Below are 20,367 nucleotides of genomic sequence, written 5' to 3' on the forward strand. Positions count from 1 at the left end.
CCGTTCGTTAGGTTCCGAGGGCTCGATGCCTCCCACGATGGGATCCCACTCACGTGACACCCGCATGGGTCTCGGATATGACTTATAAAGATGCGCCGACTCCCTGTTGGGCTTGGACCTTGGCCTATATTGTGCTCATCTTCAGTCATCCCTCGCTCAGTCATCCTGAGGCGACTGTTCGAACCTTTGTCGCAGGTCAGTCTCGCAACCTCTGGAACGTAGGTGGCCATGGCCTGGGGATTTTGGGCCTCGAAAGGCTTTCTTCAGACTCGTTCTGTAGTGTCGGGGTCGGGTGAGACGGAATCTGCGCCTGACGGGAAACCATCTTGCAACTTTAGCTCGGGGTCTTGATGAGGTCGGGCGAGACGGAATCTTGCGCCCGACGGAGACCTTCCTGCGACTCTTGGTCAGCGGGGGGTCGGGCGCCACGTCCCCTGGAAGGAACCGTCCTGACATAACTTTTCAGGGCGCTTCTTTTGAGGCGCGGTGCGTGGGGACTCAAAACGGCCGTGCCGTCTCGCCCCAGCTGGATATGACGTTTCGCCTATGAAATTAATGCGCGCCAACTGTCGGCGCCTAGACTCGTGGCCTAGACACTAACAAGTATAAGTCTGTGTGATTTCCCAAATTTGGATGGTGATGCAAGTGAGACACAGAGGATTTATACTGGTTCGGGCCAAGAATGCCCTACGTCCAGTTTGTTTGGGGATTCTGTATAACCTTGCACCCAAAGGTGTTTGTAGTAGGGGGTACAAGCAGGTTGCGAGAGAGGGCTATGTCCCAAGTCTCGACTTGGTGGCGGACAAAGTGCGGGTCGCTGCTCTGTGAAAGAGTGTTGTGTGCGTGTGGGTGAACCTAATCCTAGTTGTGATCCCTGGCTCCCCTTTTACAGCCTCAAGGGGAGATGGGGATTTTACATGAGTAGATTTCCCTCAGTGGAAGAGTTACAGCCCCGACCCTGTTGAAGCCTGTTCGTCTTGTCCTTGAGGGATGGTCACTACTGTGGAGGTTTACCGAGCCCTGTAGGAGTCATGGGGGTCGGGTCGCCGGTGCTGCTGCATATCGTGTCAATAGTGGGAAGAGACGTCAAATAGTGGTGCTGATTAACCTCCCCCATTCCCTTTCTACTGTGAGGTGGTACGCCACAGTGAAAGAGGTGAGCCTGCAGTGCTTAGGGTGGTTGGAACAGTCGTCGCCTTGCCCTGCCGCGGTATGGGAGTCATCGAGTCCGTCATGTCGTGAGTACGGGTGCCGTGCGGTGGAAGTCTTGCTGCCCAGGTGGAGTGGGGTCCGGCGCCCGAGCCTGGATGGGGTCGGGCGAGACGGGGCTTGCGTCCGAGGCCCTGAGGGGTCGGGCGAGTCGGAACTTGCGTCCGAGGCCCTGAGGGGTCGGGCGAGTCGGAACTTGCGTCCGAGGCCCTGAGGGGTCGGGCAAGTCGGAACTTGGCCCTGAGGGGTCGGGCGAGTCGGAACTTGCGTCCGAGGCCCTGAGGGGTCGGGCGAGTCGGAACTTGCGTCCGAGGCCCTGAGGCGAGTTGAAGGGGCTGGGACCCGTACCCCGGTGATTGTGGTTAGTATGTTTTTTGCATTTTTTAATTGCTCTGATTTGGGTATCCCTTTATATGGTACCCAACAGTAGCCCCGAGCCTCTAGAGGGGTGGGGTCACCTCTTCAGAGGTTCTTTCCCCGGGGACTGCTTTGTTAATTGGGAGGTTTTTACTATTCTCCAGAGGGTGCGCGCGAGCGCACCCGCCGGGTGTAGCCCCCGAGCCTTTTGGAGGAATGGTGTTATTCCTTCAAAGGCTTTTACCCCTTGACAGCTATAGTCTAGAGTGTTTTAAGGGATAGGTTACGTGTTCTTTACACGTAGTGCCTGTTCCCATTGTGCGAGGAAGCCCCCGAGCCATTTCCCCGCAAGGGTCGATCAGGTTCTTTCTCGTCTTGTAATTACGTCCCTCATTCTTCCTTTCGCTCGGAGGAGGGGTGGGTCGTGCCATACTACCCTCGATGGGCGACTGACGACGCTTCCCGGGAGCTGCAGGCGGGTAGATCCAAGTGGATGTCCGAGTCCCATTCGATAGGGGTCGGCTAGTGGCCTTATAGGCACATCTCAAAAAGTACCCGAGGGCAGTCACGGTGGATGTCGGAACCGTTCGTTAGGTTCCGAGGGCTTGATGCCTCCATCGATGGGATCCCACTCACGTGACACCCGCATGGGTCTCGGATATGACTTGTAAAGATGCGCCGACACCCTGTTGGGCTCGGACCTTGGCTTCTATTGTGCTCATCTTCAGTCATCCCTCGCTCAGTCATCCTGAGGCGACTGTTCGAACCTGTGTCGCAGGTCAGTCTCGCAACCTCTGGAACGTAGGTGGCCATGGCCTAGGGATTTTGGGCCTCGAAAGGCTTTCTTCAGACTCGTTCTGTAGTGTCGGGGTCGGGTGAGACGGAATCTGCGCCCGACGGGAAACCATCTTGCAACTTTAGCTCGGGGTCTTGATGAGGTCGGGCGAGACGGAATCTTGCGCCCGACGGAGACCTTCCTGCGACGCTTGGTCAGCGGGGGGTCGGGCGCCGCGTCCCCTGGAAGGAACCGTCTTGACATAACTTTTCAGGGCGCTTCTTTTGAGACGCGGCGCGTGGGGACTCGAAACGGCCGTGTCGAGGGTATCAACAAGGGGTACCCTCACCAACGCGTATAACGAAACCATCCGTACATAAAACTAGCGCCTTGATTCGACGCTCCGTCCACACGTACGCACGACCATCGACGTCCGTAACCTCGAAGACGCAAATAGCGTCGAGCGAATCAATCAGGCGTCGAGCTCTGGTCAACGTCGAATACGGAACAGGCTCCCGCGAATCGGGAGGCGTCGAGCGCAAGGACGCCGCCGCCGCCTAACACGCGCACGCGGGCCGGGGCATTAAATGCGCCTGGTGCCTCCCCACCTAACACATGGGTCACGGGGGGCGTGATAGGGAACAGGCACCTATCCCATCGATCTTTTTGCAGCCTTCCCCACCAAACGGCCCAAGGCGTGTCAGGAAGTGGGAAACAGAGATGGAGTGTCTAATCAAGACCCCCTCGAGATGGCCAAAGTCAGCGCTTCAACATCAGGACGTCGTACGGCGTCCGACCCTCGACCAGATAGAGACCCATCCAGGAGACAAGTCGGGCGTCGACTGACCACATCCCAACTGCTCCGCCGGATTTGCCGTCGGGTCGTACGAGCGTACATCAGGCAAACCGATCCAGGACGACGTGCAGAATGGAATGCAAGGGCACGCGTAATCATCACCAGGCTATTAGGACGGGACGACTCGAGGCCATGCCGGTACGGAAGCCTCGAGTAGGTCAGCGCTCCATACTGCTATCGACTCCTATTCTGACGCCTATACATGTACCCTGGGTCTCTCCTTGGGACTATAAAAGGAGGGACTCAGGAATAGAACGGCACGAGATACCACGCTCACACATAGTAGAGCTCCACACTTCATACCACGCTTGTATTCACCCCTGTACAAGCACCTAGGTGCAAGATAATACAAACTCTCTCCCTCCCGCTGGACGTAGGGCCTTCTCTTGCCCGAACCAGGATAAATCTCTGTGCCTTCTTGCATCACCATCCGGGAAAGGGAGCACGCATACAAATTTACTCGTTGGTGTGACCCCCCGGGGGAAAAACACCGACAGTTGGCGCGCCAGGTAGGGGTCCTGCGTGTTTTTCATCGATTTCCCACTCCTTTCCGGATGGCTACTCTTGCCTCGCCGTTTCCGCACTCCACGATGATTTGGTTTGGGAGTCTCGAGTTCATGTCTACGGGCTCCGGCTACGACATGATCTTGCTCTCAGTCAAAGGTCCAGGAGGAGCCCGCGTTACGCCAGCACGGTTGAAGGCCCCGAGACGCCCTCACCACCACGCCTCCCCGCCTAAGAAGAGGCGCGGACAGCACCACCGCGGCCCCTCTGCTTCAGCACGACCAACAACTCGTGCGAGGCAGGACGTAGGCCACAAGTCGGCAGCACCGTGTGACGGAGCAACAAGCGCGACGACTCAGCACCGCGCGACGACGGGAGGGGACGCGTCTCGCGCGCTCTCCCCCACCGCTGCTAGGCTACTTCCACACGGGTTGTTCACTCCAAGAGCGGCACTGCCGTTCGGATTGGACAACGCCGCGGCATCGCTCGCCAGGGCGATATGCCCAAATGCCCAGACGTACGTAGAAAGACCAATGGTCCTCCCACGTAGCTCTGAAGCGCGGCAGCCGGCGTCCGAGCTGCCGGACCTTTCCCGAGTACGAGGCCTCCGTCGTCTAGGCCCCGGACGATACTCGATCACCTCCCTTAGGCAGCGATTGCTGGAGGAAGGACGTGGGTGTTTCTACGCCGCCAAACCGGACTCCGACTCTGAGACAGATAGCTATGACCCTACGAGGGAATGCTATCACATCGACGGGGCGGTAGAAACTACCGACGAGACACGGGATGCTGCTGCGGGTGGTCAAGCCCCCGCGGCGCGAGAAGACCCCAGGACGCCTGGGAATGACGGACAGGTCGACCCCCCTCCACAGGAAGACAGAACCGCGCAGCTCGCGCAGCTGCGGGAGCTCAAGATGAAGCTCGACGAAGACCGCGAGCGCCTCGTCCTGCTCGAGCATATCCTCGAGCAAGACCTGCCCTACCCGCCGGGCGGAAGTGTCCGCAGACGCGCTCGAGAGGTACATCGACAGATCGTCGGCGACGCAGAGCCAGAGCAACCTGTCAGTCGTTTCCCTCGAGCAGGCCAGAATGTAGTGGCAGCGACGATGCTGCTACGTAACATGCCAGAGCCATCGAATTCCCAGGCCCGACGCATTCGAGATGAGGTACAGACATTGCTCCAGGTGGCGGCGGTTCAACAAGCCGAAAGTTCGGCATCTCGACGACGAGGAGCTGCCACAGAGAAGCGCGACGAACAGCCTCTAAACGAAAAGGAGGTGTCAGTCCATCAACAACCTCCCCCTCGAGGCAGAAAGACCGCTCTCATCCTCCCCGTCGACAATCAGCGTCGACACGACGCACGGCACGACATCGAAGAAAATCGACGCCGCCGGCATGGAGACGCGGAAGAGCGCGGTTACAGCGCGCATCGCGGTGGGAGATACGACAGCGACGAGGACCGGGTGGCCCCCGAGCCACCAGGCCCACGGGTGTTCAGCAGGGCGATCCGCAGCACGCCCCTGCCCAATCCGTTTTGACCCCCGACCAGCATCGCGAAGTACAATGGAGAGACCAAACCAGAGTTGTGGCTGGCCGACTTCAGGCTGGCCTGTCAGCTAGGTGGCGCTCGAGGTGACGATCGAGCCATCATCAGATAGCTACCCCTTTTCCTCTCCGACACAGCCCGTCGATGGCTCGAGGAACTCCCTGCCAATCAGATCCACAACTGGGTTGATCTGGCCAGAGTCTTCGAGGGTAACTTCAAAGGGACCTACATACGGCCAGGGAACTCGTGGGACCTCAGCAAGTGCAAGCAGAAGTCAGGAGAAACTCTTCGGGAGTATGCTCGACGCTTCTCGAAGCAGCGCACTGAGCTGCCGCACATCCCTGACCACGACGTCATCTTGGCGTTTGTCTCGGGCACCACCAGTCGAGACTTGGTGCGGGAATTAGGTCGCAATCGACCTCAGACCGTCGACGAGCTGATGAACGTAGTAGCCAACTACGCGGCAGGGGAGGAGGCAGTCGGCGCCTTCTTCAGCTCAGAAGGAAGAAAAGGCAAGCAGCCCGTCAACGAAGATGGGACCCCCAGTTGAGGCCTCAAGAAAAATAAAAAGAAGCAGAAAGTGCAGCAGTTCCACCGGGAAGATTCCGATGACAACCTTGTCGCCGCCATGGATCGAAAGAAGCCTCGAGGCCCTCCGGATGGAGGCATCTTTGACAAGATGTTGGAAGAGCCGTGCCCTTACCATAAGGGAGGCGCCAACCACAAGCTCAAGGACTGTCGTATGCTGAGAAAGCATTTCGACGGTTTGGGGTTCAAAAAAGATACGCGTGATGACTCCAAGAAAGAGAAGGGTGGCAGCAAGGAGGACAACAAAGATGACGACGGCTTCCCCGCCGTCCACGACTGCTACATGATCTATGGCGGGCCCTCGACTCAATTGACCACGAGGCAGCGCAAAAGGGAGTGTCGCGAAGTCTTTGCGGCAAGAATGGCGGTGCCCCAGTACCTTAGCTGGTCAAGCACTCCTATCACTTTCGACCGAGAGGACCACCCCGACAAGGTAGTCGCCCCAGGCGAACACCCGCTCATCGTCGACCCCATCATCGTCAACACCCGACTCTCAAAAGTGCTGATGGATGGTGGCAGCAGCCTCAACATCATCTACCTCGAGACCCTCGACCTCCTCGGCATCGATAGAGGACGCCTCCAGCCAAGCGCCGGCGGTTTCCATGGCGTCGTGCCAGGGAAAAAGGCACTGCCAGTAGGTCGAATTGACCTACCGGTCTGCTTCGGCACAGCGGCCAACTTCAGGAAGGAGACCCTCACCTTTGAAGTGGTTGGGTTCCGAGGCACGTACCACGCCATCATCGGGCGCCCGGGCTACGCCAAGTTCATGGCTATACCCAACTACACCTACTTGAAGCTGAAGATGCCCGGTCCCAAAGGCATCATCACTGTCAGTTCCTCCTTCGAGCACGCGTACGAGTGTGACGTCGAGTGCGTCGAGTACGGGGAGGCGGTCGAGAGCTCCACCGAGCTCGTTGCGAAGCTCGAGGCCCTGGCCGCTGAGGCTCCAGAGCCTAAGCGTCATGCGGGCAGCTTCGAGGCGGCGGAAGGAACCAAGAAGATCCCGCTCGACCCCAACAACTCCGACGGCAAAGTGCTGACGATCAGCACCGACCTCGACCCCAAATAGGAAGCCGTGCTCATCGACTTTCTCCGTGCAAATGCTGATATGTTTGCATGGAGTCCCTCTGACATGCCAGGCATACCGAGGGAAGTCGCCGAGCACTCCTTGGAGATTCGAGCCGGTTCCAAGCCAGGGAAGCAGCGGTTGCGCCGGTTCGATGAGGAGAAGCGCAAGATCATTAGCGAGGAAGTCCACAAGCTTTTGACGGCCGGATTCATCAAGGAGGTTCATCATCCCGACTGGTTAGCAAACCCTGTATTAGTTAAGAAAAAGAATGGGAAAATGAGGATGTGTGTCGATTATACTAGTCTGAATAAAGCATGTCCAAAAGTTCCTTTTCCATTGCCACGCATTGATCAGATTGTCGATTCTACCGCGGGATGTGAAACCCTTTCTTTCCTCGATGCATATTCTGGTTACCACCAAATAAAAATGAAGGAGTCCGACCAGCTCGCGACCTCTTTCATCACACCTTTTGGGATGTATTGCTACGTGACCATGCCATTTTGGCTTCGAAACGCGGGAGCCACGTACCAACGTTGCATGCTCCACGTATTTGGCGAACATATAGGGTCAACGGTCGAGGCCTACGTCGACGACATTGTCGTCAAGTCAAAGCGACGAGGAGACCTGATCCAGGACCTCGAGATTGCCTTTAGCTGTCTACGCACCAACCGGATCAAGCTCAATCCCGAGAAGTGCGTTTTCGGTGTGCCTCGAGGCATGCTCCTAGGATACATCGTTTCGCAGCGCGGCATCGAGGCCAACCCCGAGAAAGTCTCGGCTATCACGAGAATGGGGCCGATCCGAGACATCAAGGGTGTACAGAGAGTCACGGGGTGCCTGGCGGCTCTGAGCCGTTTCATCTCGAGACTAGGAGAAAAGGCATTACCATTATATCGACTCCTAAAGAAGGTCGAGCGCTTTTCTTGGACCCCCGAGGCCGAGGAAGCACTCGAAAGGCTGAAGAAGACGCTGACCTCGGCACCAGTCCTGGTTCCACCTCAACCTGCAGAGCCGCTGCTCCTCTACGTCGCGTCGACGACCCAGGTCGTCAGCGCGGCGGTGGTGGTCGAGAGGCAGGAGGAGGGACATGCGCTACCAGTTCAGAGGCCAGTATATTTCGTCAGCGAGGTGCTTTCGGAGACCAAAGCACGTTATCCCCAAATCCAGAAGCTGATTTATGCCGTAATCCTTGCCCGTCGCAAGCTGCAGCATTACTTCCTTGGCCACCCCATCACGGTGGTCTCGTCTTTTCCTTTAGGCGAAATAATCCAGAGCAAAGAAGCCACGGGAAGAATAGCAAAATGGTCGGTCGAGCTCATGAGTGAGACTCTCACTTATGCGCCTCGCAAGGCCATCAAATCGCAGGCCCTGGTAGACTTCATCGCAGAATGGACGGACACCCAGCTCCCCCCGACCCAGGTCCAGGCGGAACTATGGACGATGTATTTCGATGGGTCACTCATGAAAACTGTAGCCGGAGCCGGCATGCTGTTCATCTCACCCTTGGGCGTCCACATGAGGTACGTAATCAGGATTCATTTTGCCGCATCTAACAATGTCGCAGAATATGAGGCCCTCGTCAACGGTCTCAAGATCGCTATCGAGTTAGGAGTTCGACGCCTCGACGTCCGAGGTGACTCCCAACTCGTCATCGACCAAGTAATGAAAACCTCGAGCTGCCACGACCCAAAAATGGAAGCGTACTGCAAAGAAGTCCGTCGACTCGAGGACAGATTCCACGGTCTCGAGCTTGTCCATATCGCTCGACGCTACAACGAGGCAGCCGACGAACTCGCCAAGATCGCATCGACCAGAGGCACGGTGCCGCCTAATGCATTCTCAAAAGATCTTCACGAGCCATCCGTCGACCTAGGCACGGGGGCTAGCATCGACGCCACCACTGCCCAACCTACCGACGCTGTCGATACGCTCTTGGTGGTGGAAGAGGTGATGGAGATAGAACGACGACCAGGTCGACCGTTCGATTGGCGCACGCCGTTCCTCGATTGCCTCATCCGCGGCGAGTTACCAGAAGATCGGTCAGAAGCTCGTCGTATCGCTCGACGGGCCAAATCATATGTGATCTACGGCGAAGACAATGAGCTATATCGACGGAGCCCGACGGGGGTCTTACAATGTTGCATCACCGTGGAAGAAGGCCGAAAACTCCTCGATGACCTGCACTCGGGGGCTTGCGGTCACCACGCCGCTCCACGGACCCTTGTAGGGAATGCTTTTCGACAAGGCTTCTAATGGCCAACGGCCGTGGCGGACGCCATCGAGCTCGTACGCTCGTGTCATGGGTGCCAGTTCTACGCCAAGCAGACGCATCTACCCGCCCACGCTCTTCAGATGATACCCATCACCTGGCCATTTGCGGTGTGGGGGCTCGATTTAGTAGGACCTCTACAAAAGGCGAAAGGAGGATACACCCATTTGCTGGTGGCCATTGACAAGTTCTCCAAATGGATCGAGGCTCGACCCATCACCAACATCCGCTCTGAGCAGGCCGTCCTCTTCTTCACCGACATCATCCATCGGTTTGGGATCCCCAATGTCATCATCACCGACAACGGCACCCAGTTCACCGGCAAAAAGTTCTTGGACTTCTGCGATCAGCATCACATCCGTGTGAACTGGTCTGCAGTAGCCCACCCTCAAACTAACGGCCAGGTCGAGCGTGCCAACGGCATGATTTTGCAAGGACTCAAGCCAAGGATCTACAATCGATTGAAGAAATTCGGCAAGAAATGGGTCGAGGAGCTTTCCTCAGTCCTATGGAGCCTTAGGACAACACCGAGCAGGGCCACAAAATACACCCCGTTCTTCATGGTCTACGGCTCTGAGGCTATCCTCCCCACAGACCTCGAGTATGGGTCACCTCGACTCAAGGCCTACAACGAGCAATCGAACAAAGAGACTCAAGAAAACGCGGTCGACCAACTTGAGGAGGCTCGAGACATGGCCCTCCTCAACTCTGCCAGATATCAGCAAAAGCTTCAACGCTACCACGACAAGCATGTGCGCAAGAGGGACCTCAACGTGGGCGACCTAGTCCTACAACGCCGGCAAAGCAATCAAGGACGCCACAAGCTGACTCCGCCTTGGGAAGGCCCGTACGTGGTGGCCGAGGTCCTGAAATCGGGAACGTACAAGTTGGCGGACGAAAAGGGGGCAATCTTCACCAACGCATGGAACATCGAACAGCTACGTCGATTCTACCCCTAGAAGCTCTAGACTTATGTTCCTGCTTACGTTTTATACCAAGACTTTGTAAACGAATGAATAAATAAAGTCCTTCCCTCGAAGCAATTCTTTTTTGTGCCGAGAAGACTCATAAGTCACGATCTCGACGTTAAAAGGGGGCGCCGACTATGACCCATCATAGTCAGCACCCCCTCGGGGGCTACCAGGGGGACGACCCCCCCCCCCCCCCGAGTATCGAAAAAACCAAGTTTTCTTTTCTTACGTAGTAAACCTTGCACGGTTCAAGTAGCTAAGGCGCCTCGAGCCCCTCAAAGGCCGAGGGACAATGAGCTGGAGAACTCCTACGCCCCCGGGCTACAGAAACTCTACTCACTTCCCCACCATTGAAGTGATCGAGGTGGTCTTTTACGAAAAATCGAGCAAGGGATACAAACGTAGGCGCAAAGAGAAACGAAAGCATCAAGCGGAAAGACAAAATAAGCATTTAACAATTACGAAAGTGATACAACATCAGTTACCCACAGAATTAACAAAGTATCATACAAGGGGCCTCAGGAGCCCTGAGCAGGCTCGCAGGCCTCAGTCCGCGGCACGATCCTCACCGCCCTCGCCTCCGCCCGAGCTAGCCTGAGGAGGGAGCACCTCAGGCTCGAAAAGCTTAGCCAACCTTTCCCCAGGAGCCTCCGCGTCGTCGATCAAGGCATGGAGCTTCTCCTCGTTCTCCGCGTCGGTCTTGGAGATGTCGGTGACGAAGCCATGGGACACCACCTCCATATCGTAGGAGAAGCCCGAGCAGACAACCGCCATCGCCCGCTTCACCCCGATGTGGAGGGCGTCCCGCATTTGATCTCGCAGCGTCGCGCCTATGTAGCACAACTGGTCGACCAGGGCGTCGCCTCGAGCACCGTCCCTCGACTCATCCATAGGCTCGACCTCCCAAGAGGTCGAGAGATCACTTATCGCCGTCCGCACTCGACGGTTCAAAGCAACCTCCGCTTCGAGCTGAGCCTTGGCGTTGCGAGCCTCGGCTTGGGCGGCCAGGAGTTCGTCCTTGAGCCCTGTAAAGGGCAATACAAGGCACTTTAGCAAAAACCAAACACGCCTTGAAGAAGAAATCTAGCGACGGGAACATACCACAAACGCTCTCCTCCAGGGCCGTGTTCTCGCCGACCAGTCTTGTGTTGGCACGCTCGATCTCCCTGTTGGAGCGCGCCAGCTCAGTATTGGCAACGCGGAGATCTTTGATCACCTTGCCGGCCTGAGCAATGGCACCACTCTTCTCCAGCAATTCCCCCTTCAGACGCTCGACGTCGTCGTAGAGACTGCGGGATCGAGCCCGCTCCACCTCGAGGTCTTCGAGGGCCTTCTTCTTTACGTCCTCGGCGGCGCCCTTGGCGACCTCACTGTCCACATACGCCACCTTCATCTTTCAGAAAGACTCTCGGAGAGAGTCCAGGTCGGATTTAAGGAGGCCCTTCTCCTTATCCAAATCCGTGATAACGTTCTTAAAGGACAGGGCCTCCTCCCTGGCCTTAGATGCGACCTCCTCGACCGTAAGGGCGCGCTCCCGCAACAGCATTGTCTCCTCCTCTGCCTTCTTCGAGGCCTCTCGAGCCTCGGCCAGAGCAGCCTCCCTCACCTTTTTCTCCTCCTCGAGCGCTATGAGTTCTTTATAAGCTTTCAGGAGCTTTTCCTGCGACTCGAGGAGCTGGTCTTTGAGGAGGGGGAGCTGCTCCCAACCGCCCCTCGTGGCGTGTATGAAACTGGACTTGATGCGGGAAGTCTCTTTCATATCCTGCGAATCAAGGGTCGGGTGGATTAGAATACAAAAACCAGAAAGCACCATGAAGATTGAAGTTCGAGAAACACTTACGAAATAAGCCGGGCCGAGCCCATTGTTGATAACGTCCGAGAGGAGCCCCACCACATGCTTCATCCAAAGGCGGAGCTCCTCGACGTGTTCCCACTTGTCCGCCTCCTTCCGATCGTCGAGGAAGATGTCGGGCTCAGACGGGTCGTGGGAGGCCCGGATACGGATGCGATCGGGGCACCAGTGCTCCATCTCCCGGTCAGCCCGCGCCTTAACGCCGCGGATAACGCCCTCAACGGTCTCGAGAGAAACCCCATGGTGCAGGAACAGGTCGACGAGGCATGGGAACCGTCCGTCGTCGTCCACCGTCTTCCAGGTTCCGTCCTTGGTCCCCGACGTCCCAATTTCATCCTCCTCGGAAGGAAAGCGGTCCTCCCACGCCCGACGCTCCCGGAGGAACCCTGGTGCGATCCCATCCATGCCGTAGATTGTCCTCTTGATCTCGGACTCGGGGTCGGGGGGGGTGCGCTTCAGGCAGGCGAGCGCCACCACTCCATCCGCTCGTCCCGGCTCTGCCCGGATCGCGGCAGGTGCCCCCGGGAGGAGCCACGCCGGGGTTGGGGGGCCGTACACCGGCAGATCCTCCTCCTGCTCGCCGAGCTCTTGCGGTTCCGGTGGCACTGGCTAGGCCGAACCTTGGGGCGGAGGCTCGAACAGTCCCTCCTCTTGGCCCCCCTGTTGCTGCTGCTGTTGCTGCTGCGGTTGTTGCTGCTGCTGCTGCTGCGGTTGCTGCTGCGGTTGTTGCTGTTGCTGCTGCTGCGGTGGTTGCTGTTGCTGCTGCTGTTGTTGCTGTTGCTGCTGCTGCTGTTGTTGCTGCTGCTGTTGCTGTGCCTCGTGCTCCTGTGGCTGCCGCGCCGCCTCGCGCTCCCGCTGTTCATCCTCCTCCCTCTTCTTTTTCTGCTCCTCGAGGGTGCGGAGGCCGGCGGGCTAGGGAGTTGGTCCCGCGACATGAGGGGTCGACGTTTCCTCCTCCATGGGGCGGGCACCCCCAGACGCTCTGTCACCATCAGACGTGTCGCTGATGGTGATGGGTTCCCCCTCGACCCCCAATAAAGGGGGCTCGGGGGCTCCCTCTGACGTTTGCGTCTGGGGCGCCTCACCACCAGTCGACGGCGACGGGTTAGGCACAGGACGAGCCGGGGCCCTCTCGACGCCGGCTGGAGGTTGAGAGTCGGAGGAGCCTACAAAGCGAAAGGTAAGGGCCAGACGATACAGTAACCAACACGACGGCCTCACAAGACCCAGAAGTAAATTACGGACCTGTTTCCTTGGAGGCGGCTCCCGTTTTGAGCCTCTTTGCCATAGATGGCTGGGCCTGCTCGAGGGTCCGCTTCAGCCTGAGAAAAGATCGCTATATGAGAAAAGATCGGCAGAGGAACAGTAAGACAGAAGCCACAACATCGAAAGGGCTTACCCCACAGGGAGAACAGCTCGCCTCCCGCCGCCCCGACTAGCGGGCCTCGAGCCACCCCGCGTCAGGGCTCCAGGTCCCTCGAGGGCAGGCGCCGCCCCAGGCGCGTCGGTTCCCGCCTGACGGGCACCGGGACTAGCGCTCCTGCGGCCGGCCCCTCCTTTCTCGGCGGCCGCAGCGCGACCACAAGTCAGTGGCCCCTTCGCCTGGGGCCTAGCCTGACCGCTCTCTCTGGGCGCTGGGGGAGGGCGCGGTGCGTCTTGGCCCGTCTTGGGTGCAGGAGGTGTGTCGGCCCGAGGGCGATGAGATCCGCTCGGACCCTGCCTCGACGTCTCCGTCCGGGGGGCGTCGACGTCGCCTCGAGACGGGCCCTCGAGGATCTGGTCGAGACATGACGCCATCCACTCGGAATCATCACTGTCGTCGTCGTCGTCATCATCATGATTGGGGGATTCTTCCTCAGGCTCCCCCCTCTGCCTGGATTTGGCCCGACGCGCCTCTAACGCTTGACGGTCGAGGTTCCTCTTCTTCTCCCCCTTCTTGGCAGAGTCCTTGGCGGACTTTAGCTTTTCGGCAGATTGGCGCCGTTTATCACGGTCGGCCTCGTCCTCCTTTACCGGAGGCCTCGAGGACCGGACGTCGATCCGTCCCTGTCAAAATAAAGGCAGACTTAGAAAAGAAAGGGAGAGGGGAAGAAAAGGAACCCGGAATCGAGGTTGCACGCAAGAAGAAAACATACCAGATCTATCGAGCCGGCGTCTGGCCTCATGGGGAAGCCGTTAACATGCTCCGGCTGAAAATCGCCGGCAATTGCAGCCCTGACTCGGGTCGCGACTTCGTCATCCGCCGGAGCTTCGTTTGACATTCGGCACCCCTCGAGGTCCCGAGATGAAACACCGGGGCCCATCTCGTCCATCCTCAACGGCCGAGACATCAAAGGGAGAACTCTCCGATGATGAATGGCCGAGAGAACGAGGGCGGCGGTCAAGCCCTCCGAACGCAGCTTCTTCATGACGTCGTGGAGGGGGTCGAGTCGAGATTGGTGAACTTGGACGACGCCGTACATCCAATTCTCCGGTCGCTCCGTGATCAAGCGCCCGGTATAGGCGGGCAGCAGGTCGTCCTCGTTCCTCAGGTAGAACCATTGGGAGTCCCAACCGGCGTGGTTGGTCGACAGTCCCACCGGGATGTACTCGCGCGGCCTCTCCGACTTCCCAGTCTTCAGCACGAGATTGAGGCAACTCGCCCGCACCGGTTTCCTCACGCCGGTGGTCCCAGTGGGGGCGTTGAAGAGCTCGCCCCTGTAGAGATGGAGCCACAGCTCCCAGTGCGGCATCATCCCCAAGTAGCCCTCACACACGGCGGCAAAGACCGCCGCGACGGTGAAGGCGTTCGGGGAGAAGTGCTGGAGCTCCACCCCGTAGTGGAAGCAGAGGGCCCGCATGAAGCGACTCGGGGGAGCACCCAGGCCGTGGCGGTGGAACTTGGCAAACGACACCACGTAACCCGCAGGCGGCTGGGGCTCCCTGTGACTCGCCGGCGGCGCGATCCACTCCGGCGACGATAGTGAGGTGCGGCGGCGCAGCAATCCCTCTTTCTCAAGATCTAGCAGCCGGCGCTCCGTCATCGACGACGGGCGCCAGTCGTCGGCGGCAATGAGTCTTACAGGCATCTCGGACGGAAGGCGGCGAATCCGCTACTGCACGAGGAGGCCTGTGCGCGAAAAACGGTGAGAGAGCTAGGACGGCAAGGAGGCTAGAGCAAGAGCAAAGATGGGAGGCGGAAGAGAGAACGACGGCGGTGCCACGGAGTATTTATAAGCCAAAAATCGCCAATGGACAGATCCGAGAAATGAGGTAACGTCCCCCCATTTAATACGCCACCTAACAGTCTTTCCCCTTTCACAGGCCGGGCGTTCCGAATTCCACGCCGTAACGTCACCCGCCTAAAAAGACGCGCCCAACGGGCAGAAAGGCGAACCGTCACGACCACTTCCTTCCCTTGTAAGCCAAGGAGCGTACCCACAATAGTCTCGAGAGGTCGATGGCTGGCCCGTCGAAAGGGTTCGACAGCCGATCTCGAGCACCAAGAGTCAGGGGTCCCCAGCGAGTGGTCGAAAATCGAGGCCTGCCTCGAAAACTCGCTGGCGATGTCCAAGGCAGGGTCGAGACAGTCGAGAGGAATCCCCCCGACGGGAGGCATCGAGCCGCTGGACTCTATCGAATGAGACCGGTATCCCCGACCACGTCGACCCAGCTTTATGAGAACGCCTCCGGGCTACAGCTGACCCCCTCGAAAGGGGCACAGGTTCTCACTTGGACTACCCACTAGGAACTCGATCTGGAGTGGAAGACGCTCGCTCTATCGAGAGTACGTCGAAACCTCCACGCAAGGCAAAGCCGATCAGAACCTTCCACCACTGGTGTCGACAGTGTCTTTGCAAATTAGGCAAAACAACCCTCGAAGGAGTTAAATACTCCCTCGAGGGCTCGGGGGCTACCCCCGCGGGGTCGCTCGCGCGCCCCCACGGAACCTCGACCGAAAAGACAAAAGTCTCCACTCGAGCGCCAGCGCTCGAATGGAGACTCGGGGGCTACTGTCGAGGGTATCAACAAGGGGTACCCTCACCAACGCGTATAACGAAACCATCCGTACATAAAACTAGCGCCTCGATTCGACGCTCCGTCCGCACGTACGCACGACCATCGACGTCCGTAACCTCGAAGACGGAAATAGCGTCGAGCGAATCAATCAGGCGTCGAGCTCTGGTCAACGTCGAATACGGAACAGGCTCCCGCGAATCGGGAGGCGTCGAGCGCAAGGACGCCGCCGCCGCCTAACGCACGCACGCGGGCCGGGGCATTAAATGTGCCTGGTGCCTCCCCACCTAACACATGGGTCACGGGGGGCGTGATAGGGAACAGGCACCTGTCCCATCGATCTTTTTGCAGCCTTCCCCCCCAAACGGCCCAAGGCGTGTCAGGAAGTGGGAAACAGAGATGGAGTGTCTAATCAAGACCCCCTCGAGATGGCCAAAGTCAGCGCTTCAACATCAGGACGTCGTACGGCGTCCGACCCTCGACCAGATAGAGACCCATCCAGGAGACAAGTCAGGCGTCGACTGACCACATCCCAACTGCTCCGCCGAATTTGCCGTCGGGTCGTACGAGCGTACATCAGGCAAACCAATCCAGGACGGCGTGCAGAATGGAATGCAAGGGCACGCGTAATCATCACCAGGCTATTAGGACGGGACGACTCGAGGCCATGCCGGTACGGAAGCCTCGTGTAGGTCAGCGCTCCATACTGCTATCGACTCCTATTCTGACGCCTATACATGTACCCTGGGTCTCTCCTTGGGACTATAAAAGGAGGGACTCAGGAATAGAACGGCAGGAGATACCACGCTCACACATAGTAGAGCTCCACACTTCATACCATGCTTGTATTCACCCCTGTACAAGCACCTAGGTGCAAGATAATACAAACTCTCTCCCCCCGCTGGACGTAGGGCCTTCTCTTGCCCGAACCAGGATAAATCTCTGTGCCTTCTTGCATCACCATCCGGGAAAGGGAGCACGCATACAAATTTACTCGTTGGTGTGACCCCCTGGGGGAAAAACACCGATAGGCCGTGCCGTCTCGCCCCGGCTGGATGGGACATTTCGCCTGCGAAATTAATGCGCGCGTGCGGCGGGCGCGGGAATCGGAGGGAGTTGGCGCTTCGAATTTTTCACCTGGTGGGGAGTGGGCGACGGTTGCTCTCTCCCCCGCTCGGCCTTCCTCGCAGGGGCGTGGTCGTGGCTCGCCCATTATAAAAGCCGCCGCTGGGGGCTTGGTTTCTTTCCCCTCGCTCCTGCGCCACAAAGCCCTTGCCTCCTGTCCTTTCTTCTGCCGCCATCTCTCCCACTTCCGCCGCGCAGACACTCTTCTTCCTCCTAAAGCCATGGCCGGCGTTGAGGCATGGCCGCCCTGCAACGTGACCAAGTCCGCGATGGTGGCGCGCGTGAGGGCCGGGATTCTCCGTCCTCTCAAGGATGTTGAGTTCTCGGAGTGGATCGTTCCCTCGGCGAACGACAGGGAGCCAAACCCACCACCGGGCTATGTGGTTTGCTTCCTGTCGTTCCTAGACCGAGGGTTCGGGACTCCGGCCGGTCGCTTGATCAGGGCGATCCTCCATTACTATGAGGTGGAGCTACACAACCTGAATCCCAACTCAGTGATGCAGGCCGCCGTCTTCGCCACGGTTTGTGAGGGATTCCTAGGGGTTCCAGTCAATTGGAATCTCTGGCTTCACCTCTTCAAGGCAGAGATGTCGGCCCGCTACGTGGGGAAGGAGAAGTTCCCCCTGCGAGCCGGCGGCTGCACGCTGCAGCTTCGTCAGCAACGGGCAGGGTTGTATATCTGGAGCTCGATGCCTTCGTCAAACCGGGGGTGGCAGAGCGCATGGTTCTATCTCTGGAATGACGGTGGTTTGCTGCCGAAGTATACCGGGAAGATGGTGACGGAGGTTCCCATGAAGTGGGCGTGGGGTGCTCCGGCCGAGGAGCAGAAGAGGCTCGCCCCGCTTCTCGCGGGGCTTCAGAAGTTACGAGATGCCGAAGTCACCGCGGCCACGGTGGCAATAGCGTTTCGTAAGAGGAGCCTGCTTCCGCTGGCGCAGCGCCGGGTGCCCATGTTCGAGATGACCTAGGACGTCCCCTGGGCCGGGACGAGGATGCTGGCCGAGCCGATATCGGCATCGGACATTATCGCCCGGGTGGAGAGGACAACACACTCGGACATGAAGAATTCCCGGGTGGTTCCGATGCGCCCTGAAAAGGGTTATATTTCTCTGGTAAGTGTGGATTTTTTTTGCGCCTTCTTCTCCTTTCCTTTTTGCCTTTTTCTTGACCCCTGACTATTTGCAGAGGATGGGGGTCGTCAAGGATTCCCCGCCCCCTGTTCCGGAGGACAAGGAGATCCGGGCCAAGAATCGGGCCCAGAACGAGGAGCAAAAGAAGGCCAAGGAGGACAAGAAGGCCAAAGCAGCGCGGAAAGCGCAGCGGCGGGAGATCTCTGCAAGAATCATCGTGAAGCCAAGAAGGCGGGGGTCGCCCCACCCCCCTCTCCCGAGACTTCGATCTCAAAGATAGAGGGCGGGGGCGGCGACGTCGACTGGCTTGATGAGCTGATGGAGGAGGACGACGCAGTCCCTCCTGCCGGGGGAATCGAGGCCCTTGAGGGGTCAAAGGCCCGAGGTGGGTTGGAGGCCCCCGAGGGGACCTAGGCGCCGGGGGGTGGACAGTCCATCCCCCACATTATCGTGGATGACGACAGCGCCCCTCGTGAGGATTCAGCCCCCGTGGGCCCTCAAGAGGGGGCGAAGGCGTCAGGGGCCGAGCCCGAGGAGCCACCTCATCCGGTAGTGCCGGAGAGTCTGGCCGAGCCCTCCCCATCGTCCGGGACGGGTACCGGTGCCCTAGTGGGGGCATCGTAGGCCGAGACCACCATGGTGCCCCCTGCGCCGTCGGCAGGCGAGGCGGGGGTCTGACCGACGGCCCCTAGCGCCGCCGGAGACCCCCAAGGAGCTCCGAGCTCCCATAAGAAGTCTGCTCCCCGAGCGAGGTACATATAGGATTTCTGATCCTTCTGCTAATTTTTTGTTTTTCTCTTTCTTCTAACCTAGTGTTTTTCCCCCAGCCGTAAGCAAAAGGCGCCTTCGGTGGCGCTGGCCCCCTGAAGGCTGTGAAGAGGGGGGCTCAGTCGACTCCCGGGTCGGCTAGGCCCGTGTCGCCGCCGCCTCCGGGCTACGAGGAGGGAGGGCGCCACCAGGGGCAAGACACGGGGGCGCCGAAGCCCCAAGGACTGGAGGAGACGGCCCTTGCCCCTGGGGCTGCGCCTCCTTCGGGAGATGCTGATCTGGGGGGTGCGGTCTGACCTGCGCATACCGAGGAAGGCCGAGCCATCGTGGCGTCCAGCGCGGCGCCTGAGGCCCCCGCGATGGGAAGGGAGGAAGATGCCGGATGGGGCAAGAGCCCCGTAATCTAGCCCAACCTCGGCGATGCCGAGGGGGGAGCCAGATTCGTTCTGGATGACCCGTCAGAGAATTACCTCTGGCAGGGTCTGGACGCGTGTGGGCGCGCCGGTGTCGAGGCCCTCAACCGAGCTTCTCAGCTCGTGGCCCGTGATATGTTCAATCTGGCTCAGGTAAGATTTTTACCCGTGTTGTGAAGTAGTTTTGTCCTTACTTTGCGATACTAACTCCCTGTGTGACTTCCGATCTTGTAGGCGCTCAAGGCCACCTCCCTGGAGAAGTCAGTATTTCTTCGTCGGGAAAGGGACGCTTGGGCGTCCTTTGAGAACGAGAGGGCCGCCAGGGAGGCGGCTGAGGGGGAGCTCGTGAAGGAGTGCGAGATTTTTGCCGAGCTTCGGCAGAAGTGCTCGGCACTGGCTTCCGAGGCTCGGGAGGCCCGGGACAAGGTCGCCCCCCTAGAGGAGAGGATTGGGGTCCTTTCCCAGGAAACCGAGGTGCGGAAGGCAGCGGCTGAGGGGTACAAGGGTGAGGTTGCTTGGCTTGAAGCTTTGCTCGCCGAAAAAGACCTTGCCCTGAACCAAGCTCAGACTGACCTAGCCGGGGCTCTGAGCTAGGTGGCCCGCTGGCATCAGAGCTCAGCGGAGCACGACAAGCGTGCCGAGGGTAAGACTTGCGCCCTTTATCTTGGACTCCTTTATACTTTTGAGTTAGCTTTTCCTGACTTTTTGTTTCTTACTCTGTTTTTCGACAGAGCTAGAGAGGAAGGTGGTCGAGGCAACCTCTACTACCGAGGCCCTACAGAAGACCCTTGACGCCGAGGCTTCGGACCGTTCAGCTCTTGAGGCTATGGTCACCTCGGCGTGTGAGGGGCTTGGGGTGTCGGCATCGGGATCGTCGCTGCGGAGCCGGGTCGAGGCCCTTTACTCCCGGGCCGGGGAGAGGATGAGGGAAGCACTCCA

The sequence above is a fragment of the Sorghum bicolor genome, chromosome 1, assembly GCF_000003195.3.
Source record: "Sorghum bicolor cultivar BTx623 chromosome 1, Sorghum_bicolor_NCBIv3, whole genome shotgun sequence".
In the NCBI taxonomy this organism is placed as follows: Eukaryota; Viridiplantae; Streptophyta; class Magnoliopsida; order Poales; family Poaceae; genus Sorghum; species Sorghum bicolor.